Here is a 6509-nt window from a genome sequence, read left to right on the forward strand (position 1 = left end):
TTGGTCTCCCTTTATACGGTGATGTGGTAATATATGGGGAGAGGCAGTTACTGCCATCAAACATCATTTCGGCTGCACTAGTCAAAAGGATGATCAAAAAGGGGTGTGAAGCATACTTGGCACATGTGATAGATACCAAAGTGGGGAGTCCAACACTGAGGGACATCCCTACTGTATGTGACTTTCTGGATGTGTTCCCTGATGAGTTGCCAAGATTACCTCTAGAAAGAGAGGTGCAGTTTGAAATTGATATTATGCCTGGTGTGGATCCAATCTCAATAACACCATATAGAATGGCACTAGCAGAATTGAAAGAGTTGAAAGTGCAGTTGCATGACAAGGGCTTTATCCTCCCTAGTGTGTCACCTTAGGGAGCGCCAATGTTGCTTGTTAAGAAGAAAGATGGCACTCTCCGTTTATGTATTGACTATCAGCAGTTGAATAAGGTGATAATAAAGAATAGATATCCATTGCCCCGCATTGATGACTTGTTTGATCAATTGAGGGGTGCAGCTGTGTTCTCCAAAATTGACCTGAGATCGGGTTATTATCAGCTGAAGGTGCAAGAGCAGAGTATTCCTAAAACTACCTTTAGAACCCGCTATGTCCATTATGAGTTCTTGGTCATTCCATTCGGGTTAACTAATGCTTTGGCTACTTTTATGGATCTGATGAACACTATCTTCAGACCATACCTCGACCAATTTGTTGTGGTATTCATAGATGATATATTGGTCTACTCAAAGAGTGCAGAAGAGCATAATAGACATCTGTGGATTGTATTGCAGACTTTAAGCGAGAAACAGCTATACGCCAAATTGTCAAAGTTTGAATTTTGGCTGAAGGAAATATCTTTCTTAGGGCATATAGTATCGGCAGAGGGCATCAAGGTAGATCCAAGTAAGATAGAAGCTGTTCTTAATTGGAGACCACCAAGAAATATCATGGAGATTCGCAGTTTTTTGGGTTTAGCTGGATACTACCATCGATTTGTAAAGGGATTTTCCATGTTGGCATCTCCATTGACTAAGCTACTTCGAAAGGATGTAAAATTTCAGTGGACGGATAAATGCCAATAGAGTTTTGATGAGTTAAAGAGGTGTTTGACAGGGGCTCCAGTCCTTACTTTACCTACCCTTGGTAAAGAGTATATTGTTTATAGTGATGCTTCTCACAATGGGTTAGGCTGTGTACTGATGCAAGAAAGGAACATCATTGCCTATGCATCACGCCAGCTAAAATCGCATGAGAGGAACTATCCGACACATGACTTGGAGCTAGCAGCTATTGTGTTTGCTCTTAAGATCTGGAGACACTATTTGTATGGGGAGAAGTGCTACATCTACACAGATAATAAGAGTTTGAGATATCTGGGTACTCAGAAGGAGTTGAATTTGAGACAGAGTAGATGGTTAGAGTTGATAAAAGACTATGATTGTCAGATAGACTATCAGCCAGGGAAAGCTAATGTGGTGGCTGACGCCTTAAGTCGCAAGACTATGGCAAGTCTACAGGTTTCTCCTTTATTTATGGTACATGAGTTGAAAGTATTACATGCTAGCTTAGAGATTAATGATGAGAGGCAGACAACAGTTGCATAGCATGTACAACCAATGTTGATTGATCAGATCAGAATGGCTATTCAGAATGATTAGAAGTATTAGAAGCTGTTAGAAGAAGTCAGACAGGGCAAGAAACCTGAGTTTTCAATGAGAGATAACGACCTATTACTACACCAGGGCAGAATGTGTGTTTCTAATAATGTTGATTTGAGGCAGATCATTTTGAAGGAAGCACATGAGTCTCCTTTTGCTATGCACCTTGGTGGCATAAAAATGTATAGAGGGCTAAAAGAGCATTATTGGTGGATGGGTATGAAAGGAAATGTAGCAAAATTTGTTTCCAAATGCGTAACTTGTCAGCAAGTAAAGACAGAGCATCAAGTACCAGCTGGTTTGTTACATCCACTACCAGTACCGGAATGAAAATGGGAGAGATTAACAATGGATTTTGTGATGGGACTTCTGAGGACACAGAAGAGCCATGATGCAGTATGGGTCATTGTTGATAGACTGACAAAGTTTGCTCATTTTCTGCTTGTCTGGATGGACTATAATTTGGAAAGATTAGCCAAGTTGTACATTGATGAGATAGTAAGATTGCATGGAGTGCCAGTATCCATCGTATCAGACAGAGATCCTAGGTTCACTTCTAGATTCTGGGGTAGTTTTCAGAGAGCCCTAAGAACTAGATTGAACTTCAGCATGGCATTCCACCCACAGAAAGATGGCCAGTCTGAGAGAATAATTTAGATTTTGGAGGACATGCTACGGGCTTGTGTGATTGAGTTTGAGGGTAGTTGGGACACACACTTGCCTTTGATTGAGTTTGCTTATAACAACAGCTACCAATCAAGCATTGGGATGCCTCCATATGAAGCTTTGTATGGCAGGAAGTGCAGAACTCCCCTGTGTTGGGATGAAGTAGGCAAAAGAAAGATGATTGGGCCAGAAATTATTCAGTAAACTAAAGAGAAATTAGATTGATCAAAGATCGACTTAAGACTGCATCAGACAGTCAGAAGTCCTATATTGATTTGAAGAGAAGGGATATTGAGTATGCAGTGGGTGAGAAAGCATTCCTCAAGGTTTCCCCTTGGAAGAAAATTATGAGATTCGGTAGAAAGAGGAAACTAAGTCCTCGTTTCATTGGGCCATATGAGGTTCTGGAGAGAGTGGGTCCTTTGGTATATCGTTTGGCACTACCTCCAGAGTTGGAGAAGATATATAACGTCTCCCATGTATCGATGTTAAGGAGGTATAGATCTGACCCATCTTATGTACTACCAGTGGAAGAAATTGAAGTGAATCCGGACCTCACATATGAGGAAGAACCCATAGAGATTCTGGCTTATGAGATAAAGCAGCTATGGAGCAAGCAGATACCATTAGTGAAAGTGCTATGGAACCATCATTTAGGCCAAGAGGCTACTTGGGAATGAGAGGAGGACATGAGAAGACAGTACCCACAGCTATTTAGAGACTGATACCAGGTAAAATTTCAAGATAAAATTTATTTAAAGGGGGGAGAATTGTAACATCCCTATTTACAAAGCCTGGTATATTTCACTGTTCCGGTGACTGATGTCGATCCGGATAATTAAGAGAATTAGAACCACATTTAAGACACCTAGATAAGCCCTAAATGCAAATAATTAGTAATTGCCAAATAGTTAAGTATAAATAAGAAAAACAGAATACAAGAAGTTAAATGAGCCGGGAGTCACAGCGATGGGTGACCTTCTCGGGAATGACTACGAGGTCAGTCTAAACTCAAATTTCGAATTGTAAAATGTGACGCTGCGGTCCTTAGGACTATTGCAAACACCGTGGAAAAGAGAAAATCATGAAGAAGAGTTGTTAAGCTGGTCAAATAATTAGGTCAGGGATCCGAAAGAAATATTGAATTACTTACAAACCGGATCGAACTGGCGAGGGGCAATTTGGTCAATTCACCCCTAGAGCTGACTCCTGACCTAATTGTCCAATAAAATTGGGGAAAATAAAATTTCAGAATTAAGAATTAAATTAAAGTACTAATAGAAAAAAAATGAAAAAGAAAAAGAAAGAAAAGAAAAAGTTTATTTGCATCATGCATGACATAAGCATGATGCAATAAACCTAATTTTTAATTATTGAAATTTATGGATAAATACCACTAAAAAGGGACCAAATTAAAGAAAAAAAAATAGAATTTACTCTTCTTCTACAAGTTGGTTGGCCACCCCTCTCACTTCTCTCTTTCCTCATTCCATCTTCCACCATTAATAAGCATACCCCAAGCTTCACAAACCCTAATCTAGCCATAATTTCCCTAAGGTTTCTTAAGTAAAGCTTGTCCTTGAACCTTGATTCATCAATTGACAATAAAAAGAAGAGGAAAGAAGTGGAATTTGGGAAGAGAGAAAAGCCACACAAAAAGGTTAGTTATCCATTCTTTGATTTCTCTTTATATTCATACATATCTACTTGAATTAATTTAGATTTGAGGAAAATCAAACAAAAATAATTATTGAGAGACCAAATAGAAAATTCTTCAAGCTAGGTTTAGGGTTTGATATGAATGAGTTTGATGGTTTTGAATGGTTATTGAGGTGAATTAGGTGTGTAGAACATGAATACACACTTTAAATTGCATTAGGTTGAACTTTGTGTGTAGCTAGGGTTTTGAACATGTGAAAAATTGAAGAAAATTTTGAGAATTGGCCAATGATGTTATTAACCCCATTTGAGTTGAGAAATGGTTAATTGTGACCATTTGTGGTGTGTATGAATTGTTGGAAACAAGTTTAAATTCGGATTGGTGAGGGTCAATCTGCAAGTAGCTTGACCTAGGTCCCTTTCAGGGACCAAAACTGAAACTTTACCTTCCCAATTGGTGTGAGGCCAATTGGGAATAAAACTAGACACAAAATGACACATTTTTCATTTAGGAATCATTCCCAGAAAATGACTATAACTTAGTGAACAATTAGGCCAAATCCGGAATTGGGCACACTGCCCTGTACAAAAATAACCAAATGAATAGTAGTTATGCAAATGACCATACATTGGTCTAGAAAGGTCCAAGTGAACTGAATTTTTACCAGAAAAAAGCTGAGAAATATCCATACAACTTTTATGAAGAAAAGAAATCCAAAATTTGACCATAAGCTGTCCAAAAACTCACCTGCAATCAACCAACAAAAACTACCATTAACCAGTAAATGCCCAGAATTCTGGGTAACTTCAAATTCGGCTAGCCATGTTCGAATGGCCATAACTTAGGCTACAAAACTCCAAATAGAATGATTCAAAAAGGAAAATAAATTTAAGACAATAAGGAACAATTTCTGTGAAGAAAACTTAGCCAAATTATCACAGCAACATGACCAATGGAACAGTGCAAAACTGAACACCAAAACTGAAAATTTGAAATTTATGCCTAAGAGACTTGAAGTTTGAGAAAATAACAAAAACCAACAAATTATGTAACCAAAATGTGGTATGTGGGTGAAATTAGAATTTCCATACCTATTAAGCATTAGAAAGTCAACAAATTGACTTGAATAGTATCATGAATAGTAACCCCAAAATATAAATTTCAAAGAACGTCAAATTAATTTATGGTACTGAAATACTATAAAATTGTGTGTTTTAGTAGAAAAGAATACCGGGAAAGAACCCGAAGCATCGAGTCATGGCCAAGAGGCGACTCGTATAAGGTTTGTGCACAACATATAATTTCTATAAATTTTCTTCTGCAAATTATTTTGAATGAATTGAAATATTAAATTATGACTCAATTGTATTGAAATGTTTATTATGCTTTTGACGTAAATTATTAGAAGTTTACTTGTATGTGTTGAAATGGCAATAAATGTTTAGTAAATTGCTAAGACAGTTTTGAAACCACAGTGTCATGACCATATATTTGAATGCCTCACTAGCATGACTAGTGGGGAAAATTAGTTTTGAATTTTGATTCCCTTTATTGCTGAAGTGTTAAGGTGTGTGCCAGTAAAGGAAGAAATTGAATGGGTACCCATATATTTGAGCTAGCTAGCCTTATGATTTCTCATAAGCCTCCGACTATTGAGATGAATATGTTTCGAATGGCATGAAATAACTGTGTGTTTTTATGAAATTGGTTTGAGAATTCCTAAATGAAATTGTTGGACTAAAAGTTTATAAATCATGTTTTGCATATGCCTTCCATTTTCAGCAATGTGTTTGAATAAGTATGATTTGAATTATGCATAAATGTTATTTTAGTATGTTGTGCACCACTGAGTTATAGTACTCAGTGATGGCTGTTATTGCTGTCGCAAATATAAAGACTGGAGGAGCAGTAGAGTGAGCTGCTGAGGATCTTGGAGCCACCTTTCCTGAAGTTTTGTCGAGTATAAATTTATACCCTGAATGTAATGTTTATATTTGTGTAAGTAACTGTATGTATATGTAAAAACTGGTCATGAGCAGTTGTATAAAGTTGTAATAATATCATTTTGGATTTGCTAATGTAAAGTGGTTGATAAATGTAATTTGTTTTACTTTAATGAAAAATGAATGGAAATATTGAGTTGTGAATTATTGATTTGAATTTTTGAGTTTGAGAAGTGATGTTGAAGTTTGTTGTGGCAGTTGTTGAATTAATGAAATAAATTATTGGAAGTGTTTTTACAGGTTTTTGAAAAACTATTTTCTTAAAATACAGACGGCACTCTGCCGAAATTTTTCCAAAGCTTGTGTAAAAATAAAAATGGACAAAAATTTTAGCTAGCTTTTAAACTTATATTAAATGTAAGAAAATGCTCACCACTTCCAAAAAAGTAAGAAAAAGGTTTTTAAAATCCCTTGTAGGGTACTTAATGAGTTATCAGTAGGTGAAGTTCGGTAGTTCATTAGGTATTCTACGGGATCATGTTATGCCTTACAGAAGGGTAAGGTGTGGCATGAAGCATATGGAAT

This window comes from Hevea brasiliensis, chromosome 16 (assembly GCF_030052815.1).
Source record: "Hevea brasiliensis isolate MT/VB/25A 57/8 chromosome 16, ASM3005281v1, whole genome shotgun sequence".
NCBI lineage: Eukaryota > Viridiplantae > Streptophyta > Magnoliopsida > Malpighiales > Euphorbiaceae > Hevea > Hevea brasiliensis.